Source organism: Phacochoerus africanus, chromosome 3 (genome assembly GCF_016906955.1).
Source record: "Phacochoerus africanus isolate WHEZ1 chromosome 3, ROS_Pafr_v1, whole genome shotgun sequence".
In the NCBI taxonomy this organism is placed as follows: domain Eukaryota; kingdom Metazoa; phylum Chordata; class Mammalia; order Artiodactyla; family Suidae; genus Phacochoerus; species Phacochoerus africanus.
Genome location: NC_062546.1, coordinates 142,060,049 through 142,083,624, shown reverse-complemented (window position 1 = coordinate 142,083,624; position 23,576 = coordinate 142,060,049). Strand labels below are relative to the sequence as shown.

General features: G+C 41.1%; 1 protein-coding gene across 1 annotated transcript in view; it reads right to left on the bottom strand.

Annotated features, from left to right (window-relative positions):
* The window catches only part of MYO3B (myosin IIIB), a 415,159-nt gene that overhangs the window by 250,296 nt on the left and 141,287 nt on the right, over nucleotides 1–23,576 (bottom strand). The window lies entirely within an intron of this gene.

Genomic DNA, 23,576 nt, shown 5'->3' with positions numbered 1-23,576 from the left:
TCATTTCAAGATTGCTTATTAAACCAGGAATGGCAAATGCCAGATGCAGAATATTTTTCCCACGCTGGGGATTGAATGGTTTTTTGAAGGGAATGTCCCAAATGGTGACCTTTGTATGGGAAAAAGGGGGCCTGTCAGTGTGAGGGAAGTCGGGTGAAACCCTAGACACTAAGACAGTCCACTGCAAAACGAAGCTAGTCTTCTACTCAAAAAGGTTTGGGAAACATGGGTGATTTTCATAGTGCATGTGAGCAAACTAAATGTTCTTAGAAGTACAGAGGGAAACAGCTTAATTTTGCTTAAGTCCATTTCCAAACTGACTTGCCCGCAGATACTTTTTTGTGTCAATGGAACCAGGGGCCCTGCACACGATACCCTTGGAAGCTCTGTTGTAATAGCCTTTTGCAATGAGCGGCTGAGTCCTCATCTCAGCTGAATAAGGGGAGACACTCAGAGCCCCTGATGGTCACAAGCATGTTTGAGACACCCGTCGGCTGCAGTGTCTGCAGAATATGGTCTCTCAAACTGGGGAAAGGCATACCCCAAGCTCAGCTCTTCCCAGAGTCTTTTACTCTGGAAAAAACAAATTGAAGCAGGACTAGATTTAGGGGATACTGCTTTTTTTTTTTTTTTCAAAATCATAAGTAATTCTTTCTTTCAGTCTCAAATGTTTTAAAAATCTGGATTTAGGTGTGGTTATTTCCGTGGTTGTCTCTGTATAAAATGAAAGAATGAAAAAATTTAAACTACCATGAGATGTATTACTTGGATTTTACCCTGGATTTCCAAGGTCATGCAAGGTGATTTAAATATGACAGAGAAGTCCACCAGAAAAAAAGGGAGCAAATTTTGGCCTTGAGGGAAATTAATCCATTCCCTAATTTGAAATTCGAGTACCTTTTCATCATGCATCCTTGGCTGAAGATTAATTCTCAGAATTCATTAGTGTCACCACATTAAACATAGGTTGTTGCAGCCATTTGTTGCCATCTCCCAGCCCGGCTTCTGCCAGAAACAGGCCAAAAGGAGGCATTTCTTAACAAGAAACAAAGTCAGGCTTCTGTGTTGGGCTTTGATGCTGGTGGCACCTGTGCTCTTTCTCCTCCCAAATGATAACACTGTCGAGACACAGCTGCCTTGTCGCTGTAAACTGCCGTTTTATAACCAAAGAATCAGATGCCTGCAAGGGGGAGCTATTTATCAAGAGTCACGAACGGATGTTTAGTGATGACTAAACTACGCTTGATAAAGAGCAGCTGAAAAGTCACAAACTAAAAATACTGGTGAACTTGGTGAGAAAAGCAGAAGGGTGAGCAATCTTATTCACTGGGACTAAACTTAGATGCAAACTTGAGACTTATATCTCTTCTCATTTCTTAATATTCTTTCATGCTTCCTGCTGTTTTCTTGTGGGTTTGCTACTTGTATTAAGTGTTTCCATCAGTACCGAATATTTCAATGTTTTTGATCTGAGCAAACATTTCCCTGCCCTGTAATACACTGCATCAGCAGCAGACAGAAGCCTGAGTGGCACAGAGGCCTCTGCATCAGGAGGAGAAATCCTCCAGAGGGTACACTAATTATAGGTTAAATATTGGAGCCCATGGTGCTCTCTCAGAAGGAAATTTCCATTTTGGAAGAAAGGACTGTGACAAACACAGGCATTTTCCCAAGATGACTAATGCCTCAAAAGAAGAACGGCTGAGAAACTTGACATTGCATATGTTATTTTAGTAAAACCTCACCTCCCCATTTGTTGGAATACTTAACTATATTTCGGCTCTCATAAAGGTTACAAATACTGCACCTGGTGGTGTTTTAAAGTCTCACTGGTGAGGACTGAAACTGTATACCAGCTTCACCCACAGGGTGGGGAAGTGGGGTCCTAGCCTGAAACAGAGGGGAGAGAACCAAGCCCACACTTCTCAGTGAGGCGGATCTACATTGATCAATCAGAGAAAAGGAATCAGTATCCACTGAAAGGGAAAAGGTCCTCAGAAGGTAGGACAGAGGATTTTTAGAACCGGAAGCTCAGTCCTTTTTAGGAAGTGGGTAATGGCAGAAGAGTCTGTGGGGCTAAGTGGGACAGAGACTGCAGGGAGGCAAGACCACAGGGCAGCTGCCTGAGATCACAAGGGTGAGAAGAAGGCACATGCAGGATTAGAAAGAACAGCAGGTCAGCCCCACCTTTAGACAACTTTTCCCACTCAGAGAAAAAGTGAAGGATGGTTTGAAGTCCAAAGATACAATCTAAGAGCAGTTAGGGCAGAATCTCCCTCCAGAGTTAAGGAATGTGCACCATGTTAGCTGGAGAGAGTCCCAGTACAAAAAAGAGAGTTCCAGGACTGGAGGGTCTCTGAGGGCAGAGAGCCGATGTGTGTAACCCATAATGACCCTGGGGTGCAGTCTGCATGACACCTGGGAACAACCTCTCCATGTGACCCTTATGTCTCTTATCCCGGGATCAACAATAAATAATTTAAAAAGCCAGGCTAACTCTCGTATTCCTGGAGAAGGTGATATGATAACAGAAATTCTAGATCCTCGAGCACTGCTTGTCTGGGGGACAAGCTGGGGGCCACAGCGGGGAAGGGCCAAGGGAAGAAGAGTTTAGTACACCGTGGACAGAGGGCAGAATCAGTCAGGGAGGAGGAAGGAGGAGTGAAAATGCCAAGCAAGGAGGCAAAGTGGAGGGAAAGGCCAAGAGGAACAGAGTGAAGGAACAAGAGAAGACAGGGCTCAGGGAACACGGAGCTGCCCAAAAAGAAGCCAAGGAAGGGCATGGGGTGGAGTGCAGTCTTATCGTTGCTGTTACTGCCCCTTTCTTCTTCTGTTTCAGCCGTGCATTGCAAGTGCCAGACTGGGGTGAGCACACCCTCCACTGGACATGTGGCAGTCCAGCAAGTTCCTGATTTTCATATCTTAGGATTAAGACTGTCTTGAGGGCCATAACCAGTGGCCCCAAGTCACCATCTCACTTCTCTTTGTTTTCTTTCTTTCTTGTTTGGGAAAAACACTTGCAAATAAGCAATATTTCTCTAAGCAACTGGAGCCATGTGGTTCAGCCAGGGTGCTAGGAAAAAAATGAATCATGACTTCATCGCACAGCCCAAGCAACTTGTTGATTGGACAGTTAAATCCGTGGGCAAACGCCCGCCCTCTGATTCAAAGGGTGGGGGAAGGTTCAGGCCAGGGAGATGGGAATCCTGTGATGGCTCTGCCTCTCAGGCTGCCATGCTGCTGCTCCAAGGCTCTGGGTACTGGCCGTTGCTGCAGGAGCTGCTGGATTTCCCTGCAGAATCCAAGCCACTGCCCTTTGGGCCTCTGTGAGGGGCTGAGGTTGGCCACCATCAGCCCTTGACCCAGTCAGGAAAGCAGATGTGGGTCCTGTCTACTTGAGGTCTTTGTTTCAGGTAGAAATTAAGTAATTATATGCTTGAAGCAGTCCAGGAAGATGAGGAGCAAAGGGAAATAATGACTGAATGCAGAAGGAAGTGGTTATGTAAAATATTGGTGAGTCAGAGCAAAATAACAAAGATGTTGGCAAGTCTATTTCCGAAGATATTAATCTTTGTTTTTGTTTTTGCTTTTTAGGGCCATACCCGCAGCATATGGAGGTTCCCAGGCTAGGGGTCAAATCAGAAGTACAGCTGACAGCCTAAGCCACAGGCACAGCAATGCCGAATCCAAGCCGTGTCTGCAACCTACACCACAGCTCATGGCAATGCCAGATCCTTAACCCACTGAGTGACGCCAGGGATTGAACCCACAACCTCATGGTTCCTAGTTGGATTCATTTCCACTATGCCATGACATGAACTCCTATGTTAATTTTGATATCACATAGGTTCATATAACATATATTGTACTTAAATTATTATTAATCTTAAGTATTGAAAATAGTTTGTTGATTTCAATAACAGTATACTTAATCACCAAACCCATTATTCTTTCAAGCATGACACATATATTCACTTATTTAAAAAAAGGTTTGGTATCTATCATTGGTGCAGTAACATACAGAGGTTAAAAGTCAGGATTAGGGTCAAACCTAATTCTACTTCTTATACGTACATGATGATATGCAAGTTAATTCAATTCTCTGGGCTACAGTTTCTTATCTGCAAAATGTAATGATGTCACTGTGGGGAGTAAATGAGATAACCCATCTACAGTGCCTGGTACATAGTAAACACTCAATAATAAATGCTAGCTATGTGGGCCAACCACTGTACTAGGTGGTAGGCCTACTACAGTCAGTCAGCCCATTGAGGAAAGTGGCCATGGCACACCCAATTCTAAGCAGGATAAGTGCTACTAAAGAAATATTAAAATGCAGCGGCTCTTTGAGTCACACTTGAATAATACTGTGCCCATTAACTGGCTACTTTTTCTCAATGTGATTCCCAGTATTCAAGACAAAATTACTATTTGACAGATGTCCTGATCAGAACTTTCAAAGTTCTGGGAGAACAGAGAATTTTAAGGCCTGACAATTTAGCAAAAACAAAGATCTTTGGCATTTCCAAGTTCAAACCTTTGGGCTCTTCTGTTTTTGAATGTCTGCCTAATTGCTTTGATTTAGAAATCAATTTCCATTTTGACAAACAGTTATGCTCTGCTTCTTAGTCTAAGCTTAAGCGTCAGGAAATATATGAATTCTAATCCTTCCCTTGATTCTACCTGCCACACTCTGTCCAGAATTAAGCATACAGTTCTCATTTGTATGCATTTTTTCCCTATAAGGGTAAGCGATGGACAGTACCCAGCCATTCCCTATGAAAAATGAACAATCAGTTCCATAGTGCATGACCATTATATGCTCAGGACTATGGCAGGACCGGGGTGGGAGCTAGGAGAGTGCAAAGCAGACAACGACATATGCCTCCATTAAAAAAAAAAAAGTATCTTCTGGGGTAATACCAAACCTACATATACGAAATATTTAGAGATCCAGGGGAGTTCAGTTCATTGATTCAAACACTTTCTAGGTATTTACTGTGAATGGCACTGAATTAAGTGCTTGGAAGAAAAGATGCAAGGAGTGAGATGTTAGCTTCCATGGAATGTAGAAACAAGCAGTCGAATAGGCATAGACATAAGTAACAATGATTCAAGGCTAAAAAGTGTAAGCACTAGAGTAGGTCAGATGAAGTGAACAATTCTAGCTAGAAGAACAAGGGTTTCACATGAGAGATGAAGTCTTCAAGGATGAAGGGATACTGACAGGAAGTGCAGGGGAGGGTCCTCCCAAGTTGAGTGTATAGTAGGAATGGAAGCCCTTTGGTAAAATGCATGGGGAACAGAGTAGAACAGAATAATGCAATTGCAGCAGAGATGGGGTGAACATCTGACCCAAAATATATTATTCAGAACTGAGAAGGCCATGCCAGTGAGTTTGGATTTTCTTTCTTAGTCACATTGAACTGGCTTTTTTGATCAGGGAGCTACCACAGTTAGCTCATAACTTTAAAAAAATGAACTGGCACCATATTAGAGAGTAAATTAAAGGGAGGGAAATAAGGAAGGAGGGGATCCATTTTGGAAGCATACAATCTGAATTAAGGAAATAGGGAAAAATGATGGTTGTAGCTGTGGAACTTGAAGAAAAGTCAAGGGTATGGAAAGAAAAAAGAGGGGATGGACCTATAGCTAAATCTTTGTGAACATAACAATCTACTTTTTACCTTCACTATCCAACTACACTCTCTCGTGATGGAAACCAAAGACCTTTACATTGCCAATTCAATGGTCTCTTCTCATTCTATCCAACCTCTCTGTTCACTGATGGCGACAACTTACCTGCCCCATAAACATCCTCTTTCCTTACCTGCAGTGGTGCTACATCTTTTAGTTATTCTCTTACCTCTCTAATCACTTTGGTGGGTCTATTTATTTATTTATTTATTTAACCAGGTGGAATAAGATGATGAGGTAAGGGGATAGGGTATGCAAAGACAAGGCAAAGACACAGAGGAGTGGAAGCAGAACAAGAGGCTGGCAACTTGCCGCTGAACAAGCACAGGCTTTGCCTAGTGCATCAGATGGCCTGAAAGAGATAATATAGAGAGAATTTTCATCCTATGGAGAAGACTATCCCCACTCTTGGAGACTCATAATCCCAAGTCTGCAGATTCTGCTAAAAATAAATTTAACTACTGTGCCTGTTTGGCACAGAGTCAAAATTAAAAGTGTAAGAAAGCCAGCGAAAACTGCCCCATAAAATTTACAGTTGATTGCTACAAGTGACTTTTTTTTTTTTGGTCACACCTGTGGGATGTGAAAGTACCCGGGCCAGGGATCCAACCCAAGCCACAGCAGTGACAATGCTGGGTCCTTAACTTGCTGAGCCACAGAGGAACTCCTACAAATAACTTTTATAATAGCTTTAATGATATATAATTCACATGCCATACAGTCTTCTCATTTAAAGTATACAATTCAAAGAGTTTTAGCATATTCATACAGTTGTACAACCATGAGCATAATCAATTTTTAGCACATATTCATCATATAAGAAACTCTGTATCTTTTAGCAGTCAAACCTCCTCAGTCCCAGGAAACCGCCTAATCTGAACATTTCAAATGTATGTGTGGTCTTTTCTAATTGGCTTCATTCACTTAGCATAATATTTTCAAAGTTCATTCATGTTGTAGCATATATCAACAATTCATTCCTTTTTATTGTTAAATAATACTCCATTATATGGATATTTTGTCTATCCATGCACCAACTGATGGGCATTTGGGGTGTTTCCATTTCAAAGCTATTATGAATAATGATGCTATGAACATTTGTATACAAGTTTTTATGTGGATACATGTTTTTATTTCTCCTGGGTGTATATATGTAGGAGTGGAATTGCTGGATCATATGATAACTCTATGTTTAACCTTTTGAGGAACTACAAGACTATTTTGCAAAGTGGCTGCATCATTTTAAATTCCTGCCATCAGATACAAGTGGTTTTTAATACTTCATATTGTTCTAGAAGTAATTTAAGGCATCTCACAACACGTACTTAAATAAAGGTATATGCAATAAAGCAAGAAAAAAATAATCAAAAGCAGAAGAAACAAATGAAACAAAGGGGAAATTAGGAGACAAAAATAACAATCAGAATACAAAATGAACTACTCTGTTAGAGGCAGCCACAGATTTGGCACTAGGCTCTCAAACAAACAATGTGCAAGGGAAAAGGCCGTCTGTTCTGTATTTCTTAAAATCCATTAGATGAAAACAGACCAGCTGCTTGAAGGATGATGATGATGTTGACTGATAAGGAGACTAGAGATATATGGCTTTCCTTGGTTTTCACAGAAGTGACTCCATCTAATGTAATGAATATTATTTCCCTCCAGTTAACATGGCATAAGTTTCATAGGGCTGTTTCTTATAACACTTTTTAACCCCAATGATATCTTCAATCAAAGAACCATCTAGTAAAAAATTTCCTCTGGGTAGCCAACTCCAGCAATCACAGAGCTCTCTGATCATAATCCAGGGCTCTGTCTACCAGCAACTTGGTGAATTTTTGTACAGTTAGGTCCCTTGATTCCTAACATGCTGAATGCAGTGCCCAGATGCTGGCATCCATCAAGGAAAAGAAAGGTAGGGTGCCAAGCTACCATGTGTTGTTCATTGCAAAAAACAGGGAAAGAAGATTGCTGAAAAAGTTTAGTCCATGAATCAAAAGCAACTCAAAAGGGGGAGGGGAGGGTGGGAGAGGGTGGGAAGACTGGAGCATCACATAAGTGGGCATGGAGACAATAGGACAGTCAAATTGGCCTGAAATGATGACAATAATGATTCCCACTGTAGTACATTGCAAAGGTGGAGGTGGGAGGAGGATTAGATTAAGAGGAAAGGTAATGGCCTAGTTCAATGCTGACATTGTCTGCCCACATTTAGCACCCTTCCTTTAATGTATGTTCTTCTTCGTAAATATTTATATTGACTAAACACTTCTCTGGCTGATTGCCAATTATATGACTATTTTGATCATATCAAGTCAAATTGGGGTGAATAAACTAATCCAGGTTTTCATTAACAACCTAAACACTACTGAAAAGCCTGGAGAAAATACTGTCAGATTATACATAGTTTTAAATGTCTTGTGCAAATCAGGATTTTGCATAGCTATTCACTGCCTTGGTTCATGTTCTAGAGGACACAAACCACTAACATGCCTGTCATTTGCCATCTCTCTGCCCAACCTCTGACAAAAAAAACCTTCCAAGGGCGATGAACCACAAGACAGAAACGACTGCTTCTGTTGCTCTTTGGGAGACAGTTCTTCCTGAAGAAGTGGCCACTCAAGGAAGCCAGCAGATGCTGTGCCTCTGTGCTTTTAGACCAAGAAATGAACACTTCACCCCTCCCCCACATCAGGAAATATCAATACAAGCCTGGTTAAAGCACTAAATTTTTGTAAGACAACATATTTTTCTCTTTTAGGGAAGGGAATGAGTAAAGACACCAACTGCCAAAGAGAACCTGGGGAGTCCTTAACTTCTCCATTAACATGAAGGAGCAGAACAGCTCCATTCATTACATCAAAGCCTTATTGGAGACCCTAATCCTTTCTGAAAGGAACTCTTAGGCAGCCAAGGCTTTAATTTGATGAATAATAGGCCCTCTGATTAACCCTTGCAAAACAAAGCATAGATGCATAGACATTGCAGGGAACAAGTATTCCCAAGGGTTGAGAAAGCAAGAAGAGGCTGGACATGGTGGATAGCTCCTACTCCAACTGCCAGTGAACTAACTCTTTGCACAGGTTTCCAAATGGCTATCTTTCTGTTTTTGTTTTTCATTTTCCCTATTCTCTCTCTCCAGGGAACATGCCACTTCCCTGCTCTGTTACAATGGTGTGTCCTGAGCTTCAAGCCACTGTAACTCAGTGGCATGCATAGATAGATGATCCGGAATGACTGCGTTGCTAGACAGAGTCATAGCAGCAAACCAGGGCCCTAAAAGGTTTTTTTCAGGACCTGCCCACCCACCCTGGTCTAGGACAAGCTACTTGGGCTTTGAAAAGAAAAAGAAAAAGAAATTGTAGGAAACCATGACTGGGAGACAGGGAGAAGTAAAAGGAAGAGAGGAAATAACAGCTCAGGCATTTCTCTGATCTGTTCTAATTCAACAGACAATGTCTAGCATTAAAAAAGCTGTGGATCCTCTTTGTGGGAGCCTATTACTGGAGGTAGACCACTGTATACTATCTTGCCAAAGACAGGTAACAGGTTAGATGGGTCATGGGTTTCACACCAGTGTGCATTAATAAATCACATACATACTAGACTTCTGGCTCATTATATCAGATAATGGGATGAATGATTGAATGTATGACACAGTGGTCAATTATTGTGTGGGTAATATAAATTCTATTGTGCTGAGGACATTTATCTCTGTATTGATCTAGCTTTTCCAGCAGGGATCATAAATTACTAGCCTTCCATAACCATATGATAAATACTCTAATAACAGAATGCCACCAACTCCTGTTTTCTCAGTAAATTTCTATATGGTTAGATATGTAAAAGTGCAGGGTTTCTGGGATTTTTTTAATTTTTATTTTATTGTCAAAATTATATATAGTATGAAGACCATGGAGAGAAGCCTGTCTATCCCAAACAAACAGTAGTATGCTGGAGCCAGCAAGCACAAGCTCCCTACATATTACTAAATTTTCAAAAATTATGTGAACTGATTGGTATTACACTGGTGGCTTGAAATTGGTCATGGAGGGAGTATTTACACCATGGAAATCAATAAAATCAGTAAACAATAGAAATCATTGCCCCTCATCCCCACCCAGCCAGTTGTTAAATGTCATTGCTTATGGACTAGAGATCTTGGGAGAAAATGACTGCCTGATAATTCCATAGCACAGTTAAATATTTCACATAGGTAGAAATTTCTTTTTACCACCTTTTCCCTCTAATTCTTTTTTTCTCATCTTCTGCCTTCTGTTGGATTAATAAAGTTTTCTATAAGCCCTTCTTTCCTTCAATGTCAGAAACTAGACACTGTCTTCCTATAGTTTATGGGTAATTTCCCTACATGTTTAACATATTTGCTTAACTATATATTTTCCAGTATTTTCTAGAAAACCATAAAACAGTGATGAAGGAAAACTTAAGATGATACAAAGAAATGGAAAGACATCCCATGTTCTTGGGTTGGAAGAATTAATCTTATTAAAATGTCCATACTACCCAAAGCAACCTATGGATTAATGCAATCTCTATCAAAATACCAAAGGCATTTTCTACAGAACTAGAACAAATAATCCTAAAATTTATATAGCACCACAAAGACCCTGTACTGCCAAATCAATCTTGAAAAAGGACAAAGCTGAAGGCATCACACTACTTGACTTCAGACCATACTACAAAACTAAAGTAATCAAAACAGAATGGTACTGGCACAAAAACAGACAAATAGCTCAATGGAACAGAACAGAGAGGCCAGAAATAATCTGCAACATAGGGACGAAGCATATACAATGGAGAAAAGATGGTCTCTTCAATAAGTGGTGCTGGTAAAACCGGACAGTTACATGTAAAAGAATGAAAGTAGAATATTTTCTCACACAACATACAAAAAGAAACTCAAACTGGATTAAAGCCCTAAATGTAAAATCAGAAACAATAAGATAAGACTCCTAAAAGAGAACATAGGTAGAACACTCTTTGACACAAATTGTAGCCCATTTTGTTTGGATATGTCTCCTAAGGCAAAGAAACAAAAGCAAAAATAAAGAAATGAGACCTAATTAAACTTAAAAGATTTTGCAAAGCAAAAGAAACCACTGACAAAATGTTTGTAAATGATATGACCAATAAGGAATTGATATTCAAAATATATAAACAGCTCATACAACTCAATTAAAAAAAATTTTTTTAAATGGGCAGAAGACTTGAATACATTTTTCCAGAGAAAATATAGATGGTCAACAGGCATAGGAAAAGATGCTCAACATCACTAATTATCAAAGAACTGCAACTTGAAACCACAAGGAGATATTACCTCACACCTGTCAAAATGTCTACCATCAGAAAGTCTATAAAAAACAAATGGCAAGGAGGTAGAGAAAAGGGAACCACAGTAACTATTAGTGAGAATGTAAATTGGTGCTGCCACAATAGAAAACAGTATGGTGATTTCTCAAAAACCAAAAACATAGAACTACCATTTGACGTGCTCCAGCAATTCCACTCCCAGGTATGTATCCAAAGAAAATGAAAATACTAATTCATGTAAAGATACATGTACTCCAAAGTTCGGAGCAGCATAACTTATAATAGCCAAGATATGGAAGCAACCTAAATGTCCACCAACTGATGAATGGATAAAGAAGATGTAGTATTTATAGATATACAACAGAATATTACTCATCCACAAAAAAGAATTAAGCTCTGCTATTTGCAATGATGTGGATGGACCTAGAGGGTATTATGCTTAGTGAAACAAGTCAGACAGAGAAAGACAAATACTGTTATCAGTTATATGTGGAATCCAATAAATAAAACAAATGAATGTACATAACAAAAAAGAAATAGACACAGATATATAGAACAAACTAGTGGTTACCAGTGGGAAGAGGAAAGGTGGGAGAGAGGCAAGATAGGAGTGAGGGAGGAAAAAATTACTATGCATTAAACAATGCATATTGTGTAACACAGGAAAATATAGCCATTAGTTTCTAATAATTTTAAATTTATTATAATTTATTTAAAAATGGATCACTGTGAAACTAATATAATATTGTAAATTAACTATGTTTCAATTAAATAAAGGAAATCACCAAGTCTGCAGAATGTCATGTCACTGACCATGGTCCTGAAATATCATGCGCTTTGAGAACAGAGATGTTTCTCTCAATCCTGGGTTCAGAAATGGCTCCTCTTCAACCTTTCCCTGGACTTCTGATTCAAGTGATGAAGGATGTGATGGGGGAAAATAAAAGAAGTGGATTGGGGTTGTTGAGAAGGTGGGAGAATAAAGAGGAACAGTCAGAGGTTGTTAGAGAGGAATAACCACTGCGAGTGCCAGGAAGGACTTATTTTGATGTTATTTTCACATATCCAAAGCAACCAAAAAAGAATCCACAGCAAACATTTTTAACACTCCTATCATATTTTTGACAGCTGCAATTTTCTTTTTGCTTTGAGAAAGTGTATGTGTGTTGGGGGGGGGGGGGGGATTCATTTGACCACCTTTTCTACCCTTCATACTCTCAGTACTATCTATGTGGCCAGAAGAGATTGTCTAAAGGTCATGAGTCATAACACCAATGTCTAGCCAGGTCTATCATATGCTGTGTATAATTTTGGATTATTGGTTCTTCAAAAGGAACTGATATTTACTGAGCTTCTGCCATGTGCCAGAAACTGGGGATACAAAGCAGAGAAGACATTCCCTGCTCCCAAGGAAGTCAAAGTTTGAGTAGGGAGATAGATATACAAACAAATAATTTCAGAATGGCCTAACCTGATCCTCTCCTCTCCTTATTATGAAGGTCTTTAAAAGGTATCATGCAGAGGGAAAAGGGCTTTTAGTCTTCCTGGAGGAGTCAGGGGATACTCCACTTACTCAGTTTTGCTAGAATGTGCAGGGACTATGGAGAAGAGAATGCTATTGCACAGACAGAGTCTATCCTGAATGACCTTGTGTGTTGAAGAGTTTTTGTTGCATACTTTGAACAATGGGGAGCCACAGCATGACCATGAGGAGTGCATAACTTGAGCACTTTTGTGTTTCAGAAAGATCATGCTGACTATATTGTGGATGGTTTGCAATGACTGTAGCTGTAGAACCAAGGATAGTAATATGGATGCTGTAGCGACAATTATAGCACAGCACTGAGTCCTCACAGAGAAACATGAGAAACCTGTATGACTGAATATTCTGGGCACCCAAAAGAAGCCATATAGCAAAACTACCACCCCAAGTTGGAAGCAGATAAGGAAAACCACATATCCTAGACTACAGTCAGTGCTCCCACTTTTAGACCCTCTGGGTGCTTTGGCCCTGGACATTAAGGCCATGTCCAAACACTCCTTACTTATATGTGTTTAGGGGAAGAAGAAGGGAGCAAGCCTAATATTTCAACAGTCTGGTCACCCTTGGCACCATATGCAGGGACTGACAGGGGAAAGTGGAGGAGGGATCTGAACAGCTAGACATGGTCTTCTTCATACCCCAGGTGGAGGAAGGTGCTGGGGTGGCTGCTGACATTCTGCCTCAAAAACATACTTATAGTATCATCCAGCCATAAAAAGCAATGAAGTACAATATGTGCTACAACATGAATGAACCTCAAAAATATGCTACATAAAAGGTGACAACCACAAATGGTTACCTGTTGTATGATTCCATTTAGAGGAAATATCCAGAATAGGTAAATTCATAGAGAGAAAAGAGGCAGGAAGCAGAGCAGAGTCTGCCAGGGGTTGGAGGCAAAGGAAAGTAGGAAGTAACTGCTGAATGGGTATGGGGCTCCCTTTGGGAGGATTACAAAGTTTTGGAACTAAACAGAAGTGGTGGTCGCACCACACTGCATGTACTGAATGCCACTGAATTGTTCACTTTAAAATGGTTAATACTATGTGAATTTCACCTTAATTAAACACACACACACATATACACACACTGCAGCACCATGAACCTCAGATACTGGACTATAATGCAGACTTGGGTTTGAATCTTAGCTCTGCCAGTTTCTAGCAGGTCTAGTTGTACGACCTCAGTCTAGTCACTTAACTTCTAAGAATCGCAGTTCCCCATCTGTGTAGTAACCTGACTCATACGGCAGCAGTGGGAAGTCACTGAAACAACGTGTGTTAAATGCATTTTGCTTCATCTGACACATGAGAAGTTTTAAATAAATCCTTAAGATTATTATCTGTTCTTCTCACACATGCAACCCCAAATTTATTCAACTAGTTGCATTTTAACTCTCAAGTATCATTTAGACTATAACCGGATTGGGTTGAGTGTAAGTTGTCTTTGCTTTGCTTGATGGAGTGAGTTTTGCCAGGAACAAAGACCTTCACATGGCAGAGAACTTGGTCATAGTTAAAAAGAAATGTGAAATCTAGGTACACAATGGTATAAGCTAGTTAGCCCAGTTCAGGCTCAGTGCAAGCTTCGTTAAGCCATCACAATCCTCTATCTGAGAATCCCTCTAACACCGCATTCCAGGAAGGTGATCAGGTAGTTAGTGGTGGGATGCAAGATGACACCACTTTGCTTCTCTCTCTATTGTATTTGTTCCTCTCAGAGAAGCACATGTAAACGAGAAATCTTAGTGCAAAACATGTATTTCATTCTTTAAGTCCTCAATAAAGGCCAGCATCAGAAGTACCCTTCTTTTACTCTTGAGCGACAAGCTTGGGAAGAGGAATTTAACATAAACCCTTAACATCTGAGACATATTTCAAAAAAAAAAAAAAAAAAGGAAAAGGAAGAAGGGATGGAATAAAAGAGGAAGGGAGGCAGGGAGAGAGGGAGAGAGGGAGGAAGGAGGGAAGGGGGAATGGAAGGGAAAATAAACAGACTATGGCTTTATAGTGTCACAGTAATACCTGAGGTTGTGATGAAACTGTATGTATTAAAGGATTTTACATCTATCCTCACTGGTAGGTGGTGAGCATTCCTCTCTCACCCACAGCCTAAGAAGCAGAGGCCTGAAGAGATCGAATGACTTAAGGTCATGTAACCACCAAGTCAAGGGCTATATTAGTTTCCTAAAGCCTGCTCTAACAAAGCACACAAACCAAGTAGCTTCATCCACAGGTATTTATTCTCACATAGCTCTTGCCAGAAGCCTGAGATCAAGGCTTTGGATTGTAGAGCCATATTCCCTGTGAAGGTGCTGGAGAAGGATCTATTCCAGGCCCCTATCCTAGCTTCTGGTCATTTCTTGGTTTGTGGCAGCATCACCCCAATGTTCATATGATGTTCTTGCTGATTGTGTCCGTGTCCAAATTCCCCTTTTTATAAAGACACCAATTACACTGGATCAGGGTCCCCTGTAGCATGATCTTATCTTAACTAACTGCAGGTACAATGGCCCTATTTCTAAATGAGGTCACATTCTGAGATAGAGAGGGTTATGACTGCAACATATGAAATTTTAGGGGGCACAATTCAACCCATAACTTGAGGTGATCAAGGTCAGGCTTTGAGTACATGTGTGAGGAGCACTGCTTGAGACTAAGGGTTTAAGTTTTGGGCCTCCCTTAAAGTCAAAAATTCTCACAGTTCACTAAAATATAGCCTTTTAAATAAAAGTCTTCTTTCAAAAAAACATTCAATAGTCCTCTACATCAAAAATCAATTATGGGATTTTCTCCCCCAATTAATTAAACCAGTATGATAGCTGTACTATGGACTTGGTGACCTTAGGAGGTTCCAAATTAAAACACTGGATGGAAAGTCACTGGAAGCCACACACATACCCAAGAGGAGATGAAAGATCAAGATAATTTATGATGACTTCTTATATTTAAAATTGCTATTATAAATTTTGAATCCTTGAATCCACTTAAAAACAAACAAACAAAAAAAAAAACAACAAAAAAAACAGCCCTTTCCGCATTAGGACCAAAGGGCAATGTCTGTTTTTTTGGGTTTTTTTTTCTTTTTTTTTTTTGGTTTTTAGGGCTGCACCCACCTGAGGCAGATGGAAGTTCCCAGATTAGCAGGCTAGGGGTTGAATCAGAGCTATAACTGCTGGCCTACACCACAGCCACAGCAACGCAGGATCCTAGCTGCATCTTTGGCAGAGCAACACGGGATTCTAGCTGCAGAGCTGACCGTAACACCAGATCTCTGACCCAATGAGCGAGGCCAGGGATTGAACCCACATCCTCATGGATACTAGTCGGGTTCTTCACCGATGCACCACAACAGGAACTCCCTGATGTCTGCTATTTTTAACCCTATGAGAAATTATCAATGGGCTGGAAGAATGTAGTACTGTAACAGGAGTCTTCATTTCCATTTATTGTTTGTTGTTGTCTTCTCTAGGGCCACACTTGCGGCATATGGAGGTTCCCAGGCTAGGAGTCCATAGGAGCTGTAGCTGCTGGCCTACACCACAGCCACAGCAACGCCAGATCCAAGCCTCATCTGTAACCTACACCACAGCTCACAGCAACGCCAGATCCTGAACCCACTGAGCGAGGCCAGGGATTGAACCTGCAGCCCCATGGCTCTTAGATTCGTTAACCACTGAGCCACAACGGGAATGCCTTCATTTCCATTTTTAATTAAAATTCTTATGACCCCAAGCCAGATTTTCTTTTTCACCAGAGCCTGTGGAAACTCCGCAGTGGAAACCAGAGTGGTCTGGGGTTGGAGGAGCAGGCAGGAGGCTGGGGCTCAGCATCAAACCAAAAGAACACTTCAGCTCTTGGGAGAAGACCCAGGAGGCCACCCCACACCCCTCCTGGCCCTTACTTTTCCTCATCTCTCCCAGGTGGCAGGTCAGCTCAGTGGGGATCATGACTGCCTGTCCTAAAGAGCCACCTTGGTTATGATTCATCACGCCCTGGGCCTGCCGGCCTCTCCTTCTTGACTCCCTCATCTCTTGACCGCACCACAGTCATGAGTTATAAGAGTCATCACCATCACTCACATTTGCTGAGCTCGAAGTCTGTATGCAACACTCTATAAAGGAGCATAATTCCAGATGACTACCTGTCTACACACCCTCCACTCACCTTCGGGATAGAGCCCTGGGACCAACCCCAGCCTGTGGCTGCCCTGTTCTAGGACTGCACTGCCCAGCTCAAGGGTCTGCATTTTTTAGCATCCTTTGCAGCTAGTTGTGGCCATGTGACTAAGTTGCAGCTCATAACATATTGTACGAAACATCCAGAAAGTCCTCTTAAAGTAAGGAAACATTTATTTTTCTCTCCTGCCATCTGCCTGTAAGTGTTAGAGCTACAGCAGCCATCTGGGCTCATGAGGTGCCCTTAGGAATGGGAATAAGACTTAATGGAGCAGTGTGAGGGCAGAAGCCTGGGTGGCTGCCCACGTGCCCTGCCAGACCATCAGTACCTGCATGGTTTAACTCTCTGCTTACTTTGTGTGAGATGAAATGAAAGTCTATGTTGTTTAAGTCACTGTTATTTGGGATTTTCTATCACAACAGACTTGATCTTAACCCCAAGCAGCTAAGTATTAGCAGTTTCGTTTTACAGACAAGGAAACCGACTCAGAGAGGTTAAGTAACTTGTCCAAAGTGAAACGTGTAGGTGGCAGTGCCAGAATACAACCTGACCTCAGGTGCTGTGCTCTTCATCTCCCTAAAAAGACCCTTTCCCACACCATAAACAGTGCAGTCATGTTTAAGTCTTCCCTCTCTGTAGCACCTGTCCCCTCCCACAGTTAGCTGGGATGCCCCCACCCCAACCCTACACACCCCAATGGCAGAGAAAGGGAAGGAGTCAGTGACCCTTTCGAAAACCAGTTTCAGAATAGTGGTGTGAGCCTAAGGCAAAGGATAATAAACACAGTCCCTGCTGGCTCAGCATGACTCTATATGAAACAAGTCTTCTGGGGTTCAAATCCCAGCTCCACCCCTTAAGAGCTGAATTTTGGGGCTGTTGGCCTCTTTCAACCTCAAATTCTATAAAATGGGAATAGCATTAGAACTACCTTATAGGGTTATGAGGATTAAGCAAATTATATAATGAGCAGAGAACAGAGCCTGGCATGAGTTATACATGTGAGTTATCACCATCATCATTATCATCATTATTATCCACCAGGTTCTATATACACATTAATTTAATCCTTACAGTAACCCCATGAGACAGGTATTCTCGGCGCCAATTTGACAATTGAAAACCAAGGGTCAGAGAGGTTAAATGTCTGGTAAATGACACAGCTGGATCACACACACTGCTCCTCTGCGGCTGCCTCTTCCCGATGATGAGCCAGGTGGCACTCTGGGAGGGGCCGAGGGGGAACAGCTGTGGATGGACATGGGAACCACACCCCCCTCCCTACCCCCACCACCCCGACACCACCTGCGCAGACACACACAGCAGAGCTCACCGTCACTTCTGTTTATTTCACCTGCACGTTCTTTTTGATTTACATTATGAAATTCAAATATGACTTTTTTTTTAAAGAAAGAAAGAAAGAAAAGTCAGGATGGAATAATACAGATGATGCATTCAGACTAACCTCACCGAAGAGTCACCTAACATAATGTGCCACAAGCAGTAATGTGAAATCTAAGACATATGCAATAGACCTGGTTTCTTGCAAGATGTAAATGTGGCATTTGCTGAGAAATAAACAGAATAGAGTCTGGAGTACCTACTTTACTATACCTTTTGCTTATTTTGGATGAGGCTAAAATCTGCACTGCCACAGTTCCTAGGACAACAGTATCTTCCAGGTATGTGCAGATGCTGCAGTATGTTTCAAACCTCAAGTCACACTAGCCACTTGTGGGTTTATTCCATGAGAAAATCAGACTTTGTCAGCTGAGTTTATAAGTGGGGCATAAGTGAGATCAAACCAGGCCCTCGGTGTATTTAGATGATCTATTAGGTAATTTAAATTAGATGCTCTTCAGGGAGATATAACCTTGAAACACATAACTTTGTTCTTCCCATGAAGGAAAAAAAAAAATCCCAATTCTTCAAAATGAAAAAAAAGTTCAGTTGCATTTATAAGCATATTGATCAATATACGTTTAGAGGGGAGAAGAGAATTGGGGGCCTTTGAAATTAGAATTTGTTTTAGCTTCTCTATGAGTTTTTATTAATTCACTAATTCCCTGTAGCTCAAGAGATGCTAATTAATTCAAGAAGCCATAATAGCTAATCACTGGCTGAATAAATCTAAAATGGAGAGAGTCTGTCAATGGAGATACCACTGCTCATTTTGATTAAAATCACCAATTTGTGAAATAATGCAAATAAAGCTTATTGTATCCTTTTACTCAGGAAGTATTAACCCTGTGTGTGGCCACCTGAGAATCTGTTAGGACTTAAAGAACTAAGAATATCTGTGGAACTTAATCAATCACTGTTAGTTTATCATTCCAAGCGTGTTGTTCATTGACATTACAAAGCCATGTGGAATTAAGCTGCCTTGAAACACAAAATGGAGAATGGCAAAGGGCTGGGAATTGTTGCCTTGAAGGGAATACAATCAATGTCAAGGAAACAACCACCCCAGAATGATTACCTTTATAAATATTCAGGCCTAGAGAAAAGCAGATGTTCCAGGTCTGAGTTTCAATTTTTAAGGAATAAATTTATGCAAACATGCATGAGTTTTAGTAGTTTTGTAGCTCAGAGTGATCTTACCTTGTTAACATTCAGATCAACTGCTTACAGCCATTTGAATGTCATTCGAAGGGAGAGAGGAAAGGTCGGCTCAACATTTCATGACTAAATGGCAGGGCTCGACCATGATGCTCACTCTGGGAAACAGACACACCTCACGCTTAGCTGCTCAAGCCAGCCAACCCTGGAAAGCAGCGTGTGCATGGGCAACCTTACAGTTCTCATCATCACCAAGTCCAAAGCTGAGTCGCCACAGTGCTCCTGGTGGATTTGCCCTTGACTAAGAGAAATCCATCTTTATTGTCTCACTAATCAGCTCAAGAGCCATTGATGATGAAGTCCTAAATCTGGTTCCTAATAAAACCCCCAAAGTTTTAGAGGCAAAATGAAAAAGCATAATTCACAAATACCTTTTGGCCAAAGGTTGGGAAAGTATTTTTGTAAATTAGTCCAAAGACCTGAAATTAGTTTGAATTAGAAAAAAAAAAGGGTCATCCTTTAGGACCAAGGTGAATCTGGCAAAGGAAAATTACTGTTATCTTTTCATAAGGCTACTTCTGAATGGAGCCTCCTGACAAAACAGAAGTCTGGCTGGGACTTGAACCAGATAAACTTGTTATGCAAATAGCTTTTGCCAAAGGGGAAAGGGCTGATAATGAAATTGCTTCAAAGCCAACCACACATTACAGAGGTGACAAAAAACATCAGGCAGGGTCCTAGCATATGGATAAAAAGCAGGGCAGAATTTATGTGAGCATCATGTTTAATTTATCATAACTAAGCTGTCAGGAGTCATGCTTTGACAAATGCATAACTAACACATATAAATGAGTCAATTATCACTAACGACCAAAGGTTCAAAACCAAACAGGCTGATGTTTCCTTGATTTTTTTTTTTAACCCTCAAAACAGGTTTACTAATTCTGGATTTCAGACCTTAGAATCGTTCCTACTATAACAAATTAAGACTGGAAGCATATCCAAAAAACACTAAGTCACATTGTGGCACTTGTATCCTCTCTCTCTGTCACACACACACACACACACACACACACTCACACACTCACACACTGTCCCCTGTCTATACAGCTATGACTACTAGCCTGGCCAATCCTTTCCGATCACTGTAGCAACAATGGCAAGCTATAAGATCCTTTGATGAATGGTGACCATCATGGACCAAGAAAGCCTGACATTATTGAACTGACTCTGTTCTACTGTTCACACAAGTTCCAGTGCCCAGCACACAGTGAGGCCAAACCAAAATGTCAGAGTTTGGAGCAGAGAAAGGTTTACTGCAGGCCATGAAATATTTACTGAAGGCCATGCAAGGAGACCGGTGGCTCATTCCTCCTCCCCCCCCAAAAATGACCAGTTTTTGTAAAGCATTTTTAAAAGCCAGGAGAGGGAGGGGGGGGTCACAGGGAAGTGCTCAAGCACAATTCTCTGACTGGCTGATGGGGGTTAATAGGGTGGTGTCCCAGGGTTCACATTATCAGCCCTTAAGCTCCAGGAGGCCTGGGACCTACTGCTCAAGGTCAAGTAGTTAACATCCTCTATTTGGTGATGGGGACAGGAGTTCACATTTGTAAAACAGCTCAGGAAATGAGCATCACATACTGGCATCTAAGTACTTCAGAGTGGAGTTGAAGCTAAGAAGATGTGGGGAAGGGCTTGTCCCTGGAAGGCCCCATAGGTTCCAGCTTGGTTCCCTAGTCGCATGGGTACAAGGTTTTAAAGATGTTAAAAAATTGTCTAGTCCTGTTCATTCTTTAGAGAGAACCAGGTTGGTTTGTTTTAATACAATGCACTATGGCTCTATCTAAAATGGGAATTGAAGAAATTCTCTGGATAATTCAGGCTAAGAAAGCTTTTCCTGAAATTACCAGATAATCATTTTCCCACTTAGTACCAGCAATAATTAAAAGTTTATAATCTGAAGGTTTTAATCCTCCATCCTTTTCCCCTTTCCCTCCCAATATGAGTGAGGTAAGTATAAAAGCAAACCAAGGCTCTCTTTTTAAATAAACATTTCTACTCCAGTGAGTGTCATTGTTTATATTTGATTAGAGATTTGAATAAACAGAATGAAATAGAAAATTAAAATTGCATTTGGTAAGCTGGCTCCTTTATGAACCCAAAGGATATTTGGGGGGACAGTGAGTAGTTTTCTACCTAAAAATATAAAATACAATAATTAGTTCCTAATCTTGACAGTTATATTCCTAAAAATCTTATAAAAGGAAAACTCAAGGCTGAGGAATCTCAGATATTACAGGGAAAACAGGACTGGGGGACTGAGTTTAGGAAAGAGTCTATAAGCATCTATAATACACAATATTTTCACTAATAAAACCAATAAGGACAACTCATTAAAAAAGAGATTAATGACATTTTTCTGTATCTTAAATTAGTAATAAAGCACACAGTCACTTAATTTCTATCTACCTTCCTTTGGTTCATTACAAACCTTTCAGATCCCCTTCCTCTGCAGTTTCCACAAAATGCTTTTGCTCTGCCCCAGTGACATGCATACTAAAGGCATTGTTTTCCACATTGAGTTTTCCATCAACACTTTCCTAAATCTAAAGCACCCCAGGCTGTATTTAACCCTGAAAGTCCCAACCCCAACCACAATTAGGTACCTTTATTTCCAAATCTATCCAAGCAATACTGCGCTTACTTCAAGAACACAAACATCCTCTTGAAAAAGTATCCACAAGCCAAACTTTGGTGAGTCAAGTCATATTTTAGAGGTATCACAAGAGCTTGGTATAGGAAAGCATATTTGTGAATATGTAATGAGGTTTTCTAGGCCAAGAGCTTAGAGAAGGTCAACCAAGGGCATCTGTGTGCAGCAATGGAATGAAAAGGAAAACTGTGGATGCAGCCTTTGCCAGCAAAATCAGTGAAACCCTAGCCCCTGGATTTCTTTCCCCAGGGTGATATAAAATGTGTTCCCTGCCACTGGGATGTCCTTAGCTCTCCAGTTCCTTCCACAGCCCCCCTTTGGCTTCCAAACCCAGGAAGTGGCTCTTTCTCTGCTCCCATGGGAGCATCATGCCTCCTGGTGTGTCTGCTCTTCCTCTCAACACTGACCACTATCACCACCCTTGTCTTGTGGCTACCTTTGCATTCTGCAGCCACTGCAGAGACACCAGAGCTTCTGGACTAGAAGGGTAAGGAAACGTCTTCCATCTCTGGTCGTGAACTTCATGGTCACATTCCAACACAGCCTTGCTTACTCGAGTTCTTAGAGCTCTTTACACCTCCTCTCTCCTGAGGAAGATGGCAAAAATCTAGGAGGGATTGACTGGACAATCAAACAACTTTAGGGACCTTGAACTGTATTGCATTTGAAATGAAAAGGAAATACAGGTTCACAGCTCTTTATACAAACCCCTTTGGGCCAAATACGTTTTGAAATTCAGAATTTCATCAAATTTTAGAAAAGTAAATTCGTGCGTTTACTGTATGTTATGTAACATCCCCAGCAGGATCTGGGGCAGCACACTATAATCAAACACACTAATATATCTGCAGCAATTCACATGAATATTCACACTGAGTAGGATAAATAATGACTATAAATAGCTTCACTTCAGTTTAGATCATGTGTTGCCACCAAATCAGTTCACAGAAGGTCAGGGCTTGCAGCTAAATGACTCAAGCACACACACAAAAATAATTAAAAAAAATAATAAAACCAACTTTCATTTTTCAGAGCTCTTTCAATTTCGGAATTGAGAACAAGAATTGCATTGTGTTTAAGGAAGAATTGAGAACAAGAGATTGCATTGTGTTTAAGGAAGATGCTCAAGAGACCGAGTTTGCTTCATTGCTCTGCTTCTTTGTGGAAGCTAAGTCTGCACATAGATGTAAATTAGAGGAGTTTGTGTTGACCTTTCCCTACTTCCTGTTTATCAGCTATTTTGGCCACTTTTTGCCTCCCATGACCTCTGAACCCCTTGTTTGATACAGTAGACACAGAGGGCACCTCTTCCCAGCTCCTGTGCATGAATATGGCTTGTAATGCCTTGTCCAGATCCCTGTCCCCACATTCACCAGGCCCCTTGCTTGGGGTCACACAGCCCCCTCCAACATACTGAGCGTCTTTCCGAGATTTAGGACCAGTGTGGTCCTCTGCTCGGGAACAGGCCAAAAGCTCATGTTTCCAGCACTGAGTCACCATCCTGTTGGTTCTGCTCCTGCAGTATTGCCTCATTCCTGGTAACATAGCTCCCACCAGA